Source organism: Leopardus geoffroyi, chromosome B3 (genome assembly GCF_018350155.1).
Source record: "Leopardus geoffroyi isolate Oge1 chromosome B3, O.geoffroyi_Oge1_pat1.0, whole genome shotgun sequence".
NCBI lineage: Eukaryota > Metazoa > Chordata > Mammalia > Carnivora > Felidae > Leopardus > Leopardus geoffroyi.
The window spans coordinates 124,934,071-124,946,470 of record NC_059337.1 but is presented as its reverse complement, the minus strand read 5'-3'; the positions used below and the strand labels follow the sequence as shown (position 1 = coordinate 124,946,470).

Sequence of the window (12,400 nt, the reverse complement as noted above, 5' to 3'; positions counted from 1 at the left end):
TGGTAGGCTTGAGTTTTTGTGGCCTTGCATTTTGCCCATTAACATTTTTCACAAAGAATAATTGTGTGTTTGTAGATAGGCATCCAGACTATTGGTGAATCCAACCAAGTAGCTTTTTCATTGCACAAACTTGTTTTGATAGTTTGAAATACCCCACAAGAAAGCAAGATAAAAAAATTGACCCCTGGAGGCTAACAAGATAGACATGAAACTCTATGAAAGCAATCCAACTCCTATTATTGCTCTCATGGGGATACTTTCTTGGGATATGTGAATGCATCAAGTTTAAGCATGCTCAAAAGAAATACGAGCAGATGTAGACAAAGAAGTTTAGTTATCAGGTCTATCTATGTCCATAGGGCAACACATGTCAGTGAAAGATGCTTCCTGATGACTGGACAGTCAGTCTCCAGTAATAAAATCATAATTATAGTACCTAATGTGTAAAGGAGAGAGAGACCTGGGATTATGGGCAGTAAAGGATGAATCCGGGCACATAGATATTACTTGAAGCCTATATCCGCGTGTCTTGGTTTAACAGGTAAAAACCCATTCCCTTCCTTTTCTCATCTTGAAGACCTTAAAGAATCCCTAGGGTATAAGAGCAAATAGGTGATCCAGTTACAGTATTATTAGGTGAAATGTGGGTATAGAGACCCTTTCCACTATTTACTTATTTATCAATAAATATTTATTGATCAGATACTATGTGCAGAGAGCTTTCTAGGTGCTTGGGTTACAGCAATGAACACAACAAAATCCTTGCCCATATGCAGCTTACATTCTGGTGGGGAGGACCAATAGTGACCAATCAACCACATGAACACATGCATTATAATGCCAAATAGGGATAAGTATGACGAAGAAATACAAAGTAGGCTAACAAGATAGAGATGACCTGGGATAGCCATGTTAGAGGATGTGGTCAAGGAAGGCTTCTCTGAGAAGTTGAGGTTGGAGGAGAGAACTGAATGAAATGAGGGAGCAAGTTGTATAATGTTATAAGAGGATGGAGCAGCAAGTGCAGAAGCCTGGAGGTGATTGAGCTTAGATTTTTAGAGAAGGAGAAGGGAAGTGAGTGTGCCTTAAGTTGGAAGGGTCACAGGAAGAAAATGAGACTAGAGAAACAGGCAGGCGGCAAGAGAATCAGGGACCTCCATGTAGGTCATGGTTCAAATTTGGGTATCATTCTAAGTGTGCTGAGAAACTATCAAAGGATTTTGAGCTGGTGAACAATATGATCTCATTTGTATTTTAAATTCATCTTTCTTCTCCCAAACAGAGACTAAACTTCTTGGGTCAGCCATGGTTTGAAAGCAGAACCAATTATCTCTCTCCCCTCTCATGATCTCTAGCCTGAAATAATATGCACTCCTCATGGATGGAGACTACCTACATCTCTACTATTATTGTTCCCAGTGCTTTGCCTTATCTTGGCACTACATGGGTACTTGGCAACTACTGAATATATCCTGGAGGGGTGGGTGAGGGAAATTTCTTAGACTGGGGCCGATATATCTTCGCCTATTATGAATTAGGACCCCTCTCATAGATGGGTCAGTCCCCAAGAAGCATGAATTGGGTATCTTATGTTTTCTAGAGTTTCCTAAGTGATTTCCTGGGATTGTGGGAAGATCGTTATAATAGTGACCATATAGAACTTGCAGCGATATGTGGAGGGAACTTTGAAAGCGTCTCATGAAATGGAGATGAGAAATTTGAGTCATACAGAAAGTTTGGCTTGAGACTGGAGACCAAGACTACATCAGTTAGCTGGTCAATTTGTTGTCATTTCTTGAAAGTCACTTTGCAGATTTAAACTATGTAAGCATTAAATTTTTTCTTCCTCCTTGTCAGTATGAAATGTATTTGATAAGGTCATGAGTGTTGGGTAAGAAATAGGTCTTTCTTCTTTGATGGGCCCCTCTGGAGACTTGTCTTGACCTGTGTCCATAAAATCACCCTTTCCTAGCTAAATAAAAGAAACAAATCTGTGCAAGTCTCCTCATAATTTTGACTTGTGGGTGTCAGACAAGTCTGTGAGCTCCCGCCCTTATTATAAACACCATCTCCAGAGGAGGCAAAGGTTCTTAATTTTTACAGTCACGATGCAGTCATGCTTTGAGATCATCTGAGAAGTGCTGTAGAAGCACAAAGCATTATTACTATCATTAAGGCAGTAATGACTATGATTATAATGCAGTTAGGGGAGCTGAGGAGGAATGGTAGTTAAGGGTGAGTAAGCTTTACCCCCCATATATCTAAGTAAGATTTGCAGTATCAGAAACATGTATGTGTGTGCATGTGTGTGTGTGTGGTGGGCACAGAGAGGCAGATGATACTGAGATATCATTACTGGAGGATATGTACTGAAATCCATTTTAGTGAAAATTTTCAGAAAACATCATTCTATTCCATTCTACTTAAAACCTAGAGCACAGCTTTGCTTTGTTTCAGTAGTAATGTGTTGGTAGAAATGTGATTTCCCTGCATATCACTTGGAATGTGATGGTGATCTCAGAAGCTCTGGATGTAGCAGAAGGTTGTGATATAAAGTATTTATTTCAGATATTACTCTAACTGCTCTGCAGAACAAAAGGAGGACGTGACAGAAAGTCTGTAGTTTGGCATTTTGTCATTTACTATGTTTTCCCACTTTCTTCCTTGATCTCCATTTAAGAGAATCTGTGATTCTGAAAAACTAACATTTACTCATTCAATAAGCATTTATGAAATATCTATTAAATGCCATGCCTGGTGTTAGCTTGTAGGATTAATAGGATGAATATGATTTGATCCTTGCCTTAAAGGTGTTACAGGTTAGTGAGAGAGTCAGACAAGAATATCAGTGGGTTTGATGTGTTAAAGACAAGCTTTTCCATTGCCAGAGCACCATGATCAAATCTACATCTTGGATGTCTCCCTTTGGGGTCAGTGTGTAGGATGGATTTAAGTGAAGTGAACTGGAAGCAGGGAGAACATGATCAAGGACATTTCAGAAGTACAGGTGAGAGATAACTGTTAAGTTCTTGAAAGATTTTTCATCTCTGAAACCCAAATATTTGACATTATTTATTATGAGACCAAATGAAGGGAAGGACTGGTTTGTAGGATTCACATAGTTTGTGTGGTTGGTATCTTTAATTCTTTGCCCTGGCTGTGAGTGGAAGTGAAGAGTGATTGTTTCACAGGGGTGGGAAATGCCTGGATGTTTCCTCTGAGTTGGAGAAGTTCTATGCAACTGAGAAATTGACTTAGAAATATTTTGTGAGTTCTTATAGAGGGCTAGAGTTTCATGTCACATTTTGGATGTGGTCCTAAATGTTGCCTAAGAGAGCATGCACAATGATAATGACCAAAATAATTACTTATTTTCTATCAGATTGGATTGTTAATGGAGATTTTAGAGACTCTCTTTCAGAATTTGAAAATTATTTTAGTGGAGAGAAAGAAAAAGACCATGGGCATTGAGACTCCATCTGCCTTGCCTGGGGTTGATACAGTGGGTTTTGGGAGAAGACCTTGGGTCATTTCTTTCAGGCAGAGGGTCCAGCAAGTAAATAAACTCATAAGGCTGTACAAGATGTACTCTATAAATTCTTCCCTATCCTGAACGAGCTATAAAGCCCATGACCTTTAAGATTTTAAAGAAGCTAATTGTTTTGAACTTATAATTTGAAAAGATGGAGTTTGCCTTTATATCACTGGGAAAACTTTAATCCCTATGAATTAATGCTGCAGAGTATGTTTACAAGGGTCATGTTTTACCCACTTAGAGATCAAACAGCTCTGGGAGGACTTTTGAAACTTTGCTTGTATGCAAATATTTGCTGTTGATTACAAAAGAGGCTTAATTGAAGTCAGCCTAACTTTGCACCAGACCTGAGTAATAGAGTATGGGGACCAGCTATTTTCCGTTCTCTCTCCAAGTGTGGAAAAGATGAATGACTTTAAATATAGCCAGGAAAGATAAAGTCAACAAGCTCTGTTCTTAATGCAAGTAATATAACAAACAACAGTAGAAGACTGAGATTGAATCAAGAAAAAAATCTTGTTAGCCATTGCAAGGTGACCTGAAAGAGCCAGCCTCAGTTTGGCCAAACTCTTCCTAAGAGTTTCAATAACCTAAGAGTCTGCTACCTTTTAGGGATGCTTTCATATATGGTGAAGGGACTGGGTAAGCTCTTTTAGTTCTGTATTAACAACATTATATATTTAATTGGAAATTACCCTTGAAGCATTTGTGGAAGTGTGGACTATTTTTGAATTTAAAGGTGATATTTATTTATTGCCTGTAACTAAGAAAAGGCTTTCTAACTTCGTTGTCAGAAAGTACCTTTGCCAGAGCAGAAATAACATGGGTTGCATAGGGACACTCCATGATATGAAAGCACCGCCTCCTACAGCTATATAAGCATTTTTCTTTTCATATCTTCAGAAGAAACAGAAATGATTGCCCATGGAAACCTGTAAGTGTAATTTGCCTCATATTTATTAATAGGTGCCATGCTAAATGTTCATGTGCATGATCTCATTGCATCATATTTTATTAAATGAAGAAATAGAAAAATAGTGACTTTTTTTCAGAGACATAGAACTAAAATGAGGCAGAATAAAATTTCTGAGTTTGAGATTCAGGTTTCTTTCCTGTGCATCTGTGGTCTTCTACTCTCACTGACACACTGCTGATTACTCCCTGGCTGTCAGGCTGAGCTCCAAGCAATAGCTCTATCCCACCCACCACCTCCTTCAACACCAGCTGTATCCCCCTCAAGCTAAGCTGTCCTACACATTGAAAGTTTCCATCTCTGCTTTTAATTCTTCCCCTGTTATTTCCATCCATACCTAGTATTGAGACCAGAACTTCTGGTTCCCTGAAATTTTGGTTTCAGAGGCCTTTTTAATACATACACTGCTACAATGTAAAGAAGCAGGCTATAGTTGTAACACCCAGATATATCTCAAATCTGTCAAATTTCCTCTATTAGCACATTTTTGATCCTAGATCAAGCCATCATCCTGAAAGAGACAAAAGTCTGGACTGCTGTAAAAGTTTTCTCATACTTTGCGATTCAGAGCATGGTCCTTGGACCAGTAGCATCTGCATTACTTAGGAGCTTATTAGAAATGCAGAATCTCATGCCCCACCCTGGACTTGGAGACTCAGAATCTGCTTTTAACCAGATCACCAGATGTTCATGTGTACTTTAAAGTTAGAGAATCAGTGTTCTAACAGACCTCCCCATACTTTTATTGCCTCTTCCATTACATTCTCCCCCTTGTATCCAGTGTGATCTTTTAAAAATATAAAAATGTTCATGCCATTTCTCTACTTAAAGTTCTTTAGTGGCTTCCCATCTCACTTATTATAAAGCCCAAAGTTTTTACAAGAACTTACAAAGATCTGATTCTTACCGACTCCCAGGCACACTGACTTCCCCTTCCTTTCAGCTTTTAAAACACACCAAGCTTGGTTTTACCCACAAGACTTGCCTCATTATTTCCTCTACTTGAATACTCCCCTTCTGCTCTTGGTATAATCTTAATTTTCTTAACCTTTCATTTCCACTTAAAAGTCACCTCTTAGAGAAAATTTACCTGAATACTATAAGGAGGTTCCTCCAGTTTTTCTTTATTATAACCATGTTGGTTTCCTTTAGAACATATATCTCAATTTGCCATTATATTATCTATTTATTTCCCTAACAACTGTCCATTTCCCTTCTTGGACCATATAATGGTAAAACCCATGACTACTTCCCTAGCCCTTAACACAGTGAATGAGAAGTGAATAAATATCTGTTCAACAAATGAATAAACCATAGTATAGTTATGCTTCTTGCTCATTGAAGTTTTTTCAGGAGTATATAATCAAAGAGAAATCATTAGTGTTTATAATTCCTGCAATTGTTACTAGTTTTTTTTTTTTTTTTTGTCATTTTTACCTGGATTATGCTTAGTTAGTTATACAGATTCTGGAATACCAGAATCTAATACTTAATACCAACTTTAAACATTATTGGTATAGTGATTTTTGTTTTTAAGCTATTTGCAAATGTGAGCTAGTTCTTATTTATCTACTTTATCCAACAAATATTGTCCTTATATCAAATATCTGGCCATTTCCTTAATGGAAAACAGAAAATGTTGTCTACAAGTATAATTGCTTTGGACCAGGGTTGATCAGGAAACATATTGAACAAATATTCAAATATTGCTTTTTCCTTTCTTTTCTTTTTTAAGAGTATTGTAAAGGATGTAGGGGTAATGAGTTCAAGGGCTGATGTCTTGAAATATTAGGCTGCAACTGATGGTTAACCCAGGGTTGGAAAAAGAAAACTCCCTTGTGATGTATCATTGCACAATTGCATAAAGCACATGTGTAATAGAGACTTATATCTTCCCCTGGAACATCTGGCATTACTCATCATGAGAAGCAGGTGCCTAGGTTGGACGGACCATATGTCCTTTCCAGGATGACACATTTCTGTTGTTTCTGGGTTGCATTTGAATTTTATTTGGCTCTTGTCAACCCAAGCACATTAATGATCAGAATGATAATGTAGAGAAAGATTGCCTAAGAATGACGGTAAACAAGGTAGTTGTTGCTTCTGGTATGATGAGGTTCTGGATTGCAGAAAACTTAGTAAGCCACCCTGTGATTGACAACTCATGACAGTCCAGATGTAATGCTTGTATACTTGCTCTGACAAGTTGAGTCACAGCTTCCATGGATGGAACTTGTTTCCAAATGGAGGGTTTGCCTGCTAGCTAGCCAAAGTCTTTGTTCAGTCTTAGCCAACCATGGGTCACAGTGTCATAAAAGTTTACTGAGTTGTACCCATTCCCCTCACATAAGCTGTTGTGGCTCAAAAGATGAAGGTTGGTGAAAGTACTGGAACAAAGTTTATAAATGTACAATACTTCAGCCAGGGTACATCTTGGTAAACTCATTAAGAAACATCGTGAAGTCACCTGTCCTGTTGTGCTGTTCTCCCTTGCTTTACTCCAGCGTGGTGTTAAATCACTGACTGTTAGATTTCCACGATGAAAACCCTCTGGTTATCTGGGTCCATGCACACTGCTTGTATTGTGATCTTTCTGAATCCTGTGTGGAGTTTGGCAGGAACTTAATATTTGAAGTTCTAATAGTCATAGTGTTTCTCCAGGTGTGGTGTGCTGATTATCTGTTTTGCAATTACCTTCTGAAAAGCCTAGATTTTTGGCACTGCCCCCACAGATCTACTGAATCGAGGTCCTGACATAAAGATTCGAAGTCTGTGTTGTCAACAAATGTTCCAGATAACCCTTATGAATTCTGAAGTCTGAGAACTAGCTTCTCTTGAAATTAAGTGTGCTATTTTAAAATTATCTTCCAATAGGCTTTAAATAGAATTGGGGGTTCAAATAATCAACTTTAAAAATAAAGGTTTCATGGATTACCAATAGGTCTACAATGCATTCTTGGCTTGTCAGCTATGACACTAATAAAAATTATCCTAAAGTTAATCCATAGAAATGTAAATGTCTGAGTCCTGCTCAAAAGTGACTCTTTATAAAACAAAGACTTATTTTCAGGGATGGTATACATGATTTGGAGTGCATGCATGTGTGTGTATCTGTGTGTGAGTCTATTTGTGCATGTTTGCATATGTGTGTAAGAAGAAAGTTAATTGGGGGCCTGTTGTTTCTGAGGATTTTGGATCACTCCTTTTTATCCCAGGTTAAATACTTATGGAATCCTAAGAGGAATTCATCTTTTTTCCTTTAGTGAAATGGTTTTAAGAGATTTTCTTTTGTCATTTTCTTTTTGCAAATGAATAGATATCCACTATACCTTAGCTTTTTTCATGCTCTTGTTTATTTTTCTTTAAAAATCTGTAGTGCAAAGATGCAAAAACCATCATTTAAAAATCAGTCAGGGTGCTTTTAGTCCTCACTGCTACAGGTCATTTCTTAGAAATGTTTATTGAACTGTGATATATACAACTGAAAATATACAAACTAAGCGTCACATTTAACCAATACTGACATCAAGCAACAGAACCTCATTGATAACCCAGAAATCCCTTTGTCCCTTATTTCAGTCACCAAAACTTTCCAAGAAAAGTCATTTTCCTGATGGCCAGAAGTAACTTTATTTCTAAAATACATCTAATCATTTTACTTATTTTTTACTGTAAATATTAATCTTTCTTTACGTATTGGAATCTTTAGCGTCTTAATGATCCATATGAATTCAATCTGAACTTTCCTGACTACATGCTGACTTTTCAAAAACCCCTTTGTTTTGCTAATTATATAATTCTAGAATTTTTATTTCATTGAGTGGCATTCTCTATGTTCAACTTGAATCATTTCTGGTTGCTCCATGTTTTGTTTCTAACCTGGAATGTACAACTTAAAATTTCAGGGTGGCCTTAGCTATGTAGTTAATATCAATTATGGAATACTTCAGACAATTGTTTGAACTATATTAGCTTAAAACAAGTGGTTGACTTTTTTTTTTTTTTACCATTTATCTAATGGGAAACCTTGGTCAACAAACAAACCAATTGGTTGGATAGAATAGATTCAGTGCAATAATTTATTAGAGCTAGGAATAATTCGTTAAGAATTAATATTTGGTGTGTTAGGGAACCACAAATAAAAATAAATATGGCACTCCTAGGGACTTCCCATGATTTTCTGGTTTAGTCATAAATCACATGGGCATTCTCAGCACCAGGCAAGCCTATTGTCTCTAGGATTAAAAAGAAAAGGGATCATGGGAATGTGAAAAGAGTACTGTACTTGGGGTCTTGAAACCTTGTGTGACCAAAGGCAAGTCATATAATCTCACTGAGAGTCAGTTTCTAGATATATGAAATGAGGATGATAATATTTTCCTTGAAAAGTTGTGGTGAGAAGTAAGTAAGATTAATGTTTCTAACCATCTAAGAAAATTCCTGGACATAGACATTGCTCAATCAGTGTGGCTTTCATCTCTCAGCATAGCAGGCTTTTTCAAAGAGGCTTAACATGAGAGGCCTATTCTACTGGAAAACAAAAAGCACTATACCTTTTCCATACATTTTCTATTTATTGATTTCTTATTCCAAAACAAATGCATGCTAGTTACATAAAAATTTGGAAATAGAGTTATACCAAAGAACTCCCATACTCTCAGAGATAGCCACAGTAAATATTGGTTGTAAGCATCGCCCTTACCATGTACTTTCTTAGTATTCCCCCAAATGCTCTGTACATAGTAGGTCTATCAGTGCTTCCAGAACTGAACTTTTTCCGAAAATATATGAAAGTGGTTGTAAATCCTTTATGAACGTTAACTATTGGCTTAGTGTGAAATCCGGCAGACTTTCTTGTCTACCTGCTATTTTTTTCAATCCTCAAGGACAGATACTTGTCCTACTAACTTCTCAAATAGCTCTAGGGACAGAGATTATAAGCGGATAGGTCTATAGAGCAGATGTTAATAAAATAAATCACTTAAAAACTACTTTATTAGACTTTCATTGAATTTTAAAATTAAAGCTGGGTTTTTATTTTCTTTTTAAAGGAGTACAGCAGGGTGGGAAGAACTGAATTAGGAATCCCATGAGCTGAGTTGTAGCCCCTGCTCATTCATTCATTCATTTCCCTGCCTTGAGATCTAGGTAAGTAACACAACTTCTGTCACCTTGTAAAAGCTGAGGAAATAATGCCTGTCTTGCTTTCCTCTTATGTGGTGAATGTACAGCTCAATTGTGGTAATGTATGTAGTAATGTTTTTTGTTCACTAATGTGCTATAAACTTTTTGTGTTGATATGGTATTAATAGGAAAATTAGTATGTATAACATTAACATAAATATTTCTTTTGGGCTATATGTGCAAAACACCAGAATTTACTTTATTTTGATTTTATTTCTCAAAGTGGTTTATACCTACATCCTTAGTCATATGGATGAGTAGATAGAAGCTGAGTGCTATACCTGGCAGTACAAAATTCCCCAACTTCCTATAATTTTTGTGGATTATCATATCACTTCTTTACTATGTGCCAGTCTAAAAATTCAGAAAGCAGAATTAAAAAAAAAAGGATAATAATACATTTTCCAGCCCTTATCTTACCCAGGAATAGAGTTCCATTTATATTACCATTAGTCTCTTTATATACTTTGACACAACATGATGATAATAACTGTTATCCCAAGCATTAAATGGGCTACTTAGCATTTGGGGAAACAATAGCATTAACCACTTAAAATTATAATCATGCATCCCCTAGACATGTTGTAACATTTCTGTGTCTTTGTGCAGAAAGAATATACATTTTGAAATCAGAACAAACTGTTTTTGAACTTGCTACACTTCACCAGCGATGTGATTTTGGGGGTAAGTTATCATCCCCTCTGAATCTCAGCTTTAACATTAGGATTATATGAAATGGTGTATATAGTATACCTAGGACAGTGCTTGGCACATTTTTGGCATTCTGTAAGTATTAGTTCCCTTTTCCTTCTCATCATGACACCAAAATGTTTACTTATTTTAACAGATATGAATGTTTGATAACTTAGAATAACATGAAAAATTTATCTCATTTATGTTTCCAAGACATACTATAAAAATCCATGCTTTTATTTGCGTGGATTAAGAGGCAAAGAATTATATTTTCAAACAAGACGTTTTCTTGGGAATTTGTTTACCTTGCATAATGCAAACATAAGCTACAATTGGGTTAATGACCTAAATGTGAAGCTAAAGCCACAGAGGAAATAGGAGAAATATTTTAATCATAGGAGGATATTTTAATCATCTTGGATTGGAAAAAGTTTCCCTTTACATGATAGCAACTCAGGGATCATAAAAGAAACATATGTCACATTTCATTGCACTAAAATTTAAGACCCCTGTCAAAAAAAGTAACCATAAAACAAAGGGTAAACTGTGGAAATTTTTCTTACAATTCGGAAATATTGTGAAGAGTTCCCACAAGTCAATAAGAAAAGATAAATAACTTAGTAGAGCAAGCAAGTGAATGGCATACATTTAGGTAACTACTTCTTACCACCTGAAGAAGTTACCTTGGTAGTCTTGAGTCCAAGTACTGAAAACACAGTATTCAACCATCTTTGTAAATGAATGGGAAGACAGTGGTCCTTTATTTTGGCAGTGTGATCAGCTTTGTTTTGAATGAATGAGTTTTCTTGACTGAAACCTAGAAGTTTCCTGAAAAAACATTGTTTAAAAAATTCTAGGCTTTTAAATGGATATTTTTCCTAAACATTTCTGTTTATTCCATTGTCTTTGTCAGAGTTAAGAAACATACACCTAACCCTTTCTTGATGACTTTATTCATCATCAAGAACATTGATTATTATATTGTGCTGTAATGCAGTACAATGAGGTTAGGAAGAGCTGTTTACCTCTGGGCTAGTTAGGTTAAGATTGCTCTGCACTTTGAATTCTTAAGGAGATATTAACTAGCAATAAAAGACAATCATAAATTACAGTTACCTTTGAAAATCCCCTAGGGAGTTTCCTCTGTGGAGATCAATGTATAATCAGTCTCTCAAGAATTCCAGAAGAGCCCATTTTTCTTTGGCATTGGAAAGGATTGTTCTTTCCCTGAGGATCAGACAGTTGGTTCACAATGTGGTACCAGATTCCATGAAACAATATCTGCATTTAAACTCAAGGGCACTTGCTTTGTGTTTATACTTTACATGAGTGTGCTTATTACATCTTCATACTTATCCTATGAAATATCCATTTTACAGGTGAGTAAATAGAGGCTTTGAAAGGTTAAATCTCCTACTAATACATGGGAACTAATATATGGGAGAGCCTGTGATTTTGATTTAGATTAATCTATGTTTTACTAAATTTCTTAGATTTGTGTATAAAATAAAGCTAAAAAGGTTCTAAGTGAGAGTCCAATAAACTTTTCACTGAATGAAATATGGAAGTTTCAGGTATGAGCTTTGGAAGTAAATGTGTACTAGCTGTTCAGAGGTATGGCCGTCTTCTGCTCATCATTAACATTCTGCCTATGTGAGCTATTACTTTGCATATCTGCAAAGGTGATAACTAAAGTATGAGGTGCCATAGTTTATAAAGAAATGTTTTTGATCATGTCTGCAGCTTGCCACACTGTATTATATAAAACACATTGTGATTGAGCAATGAATGTCATCTTCTCCTGGATATCTCGCATTTCACACCTCTACACTGTCATTGTCCTCATGAATCTTTCATTGTGGCTCAGAGTTGGGTAATAGAGTTGAGCGTATCAGGGATGGAAGCTTTCCTGGAAGGGATGTCTGTAATCAGCTGATGAACTGAATACAATTGGACATGTGTGATGTAACTCCTACCATATACACCCCACAGAAAAATCCTGAGTAAGGGCAAAC

At 36.4% G+C, this 12,400-nt stretch overlaps 1 long non-coding RNA gene across 1 annotated transcript in view; it reads right to left on the bottom strand.

Annotated features, from left to right (window-relative positions):
- LOC123582320 overlaps positions 1 to 12,400 on the bottom strand; it is a 51,885-nt gene that overhangs the window by 26,643 nt on the left and 12,842 nt on the right. Inside the window, exon 2 of the long non-coding RNA XR_006704314.1 lies at positions 11,502 to 11,612. This is a non-coding gene — a long non-coding RNA (uncharacterized LOC123582320). The remainder of the gene's footprint in view (positions 1 to 11,501; positions 11,613 to 12,400) is intronic.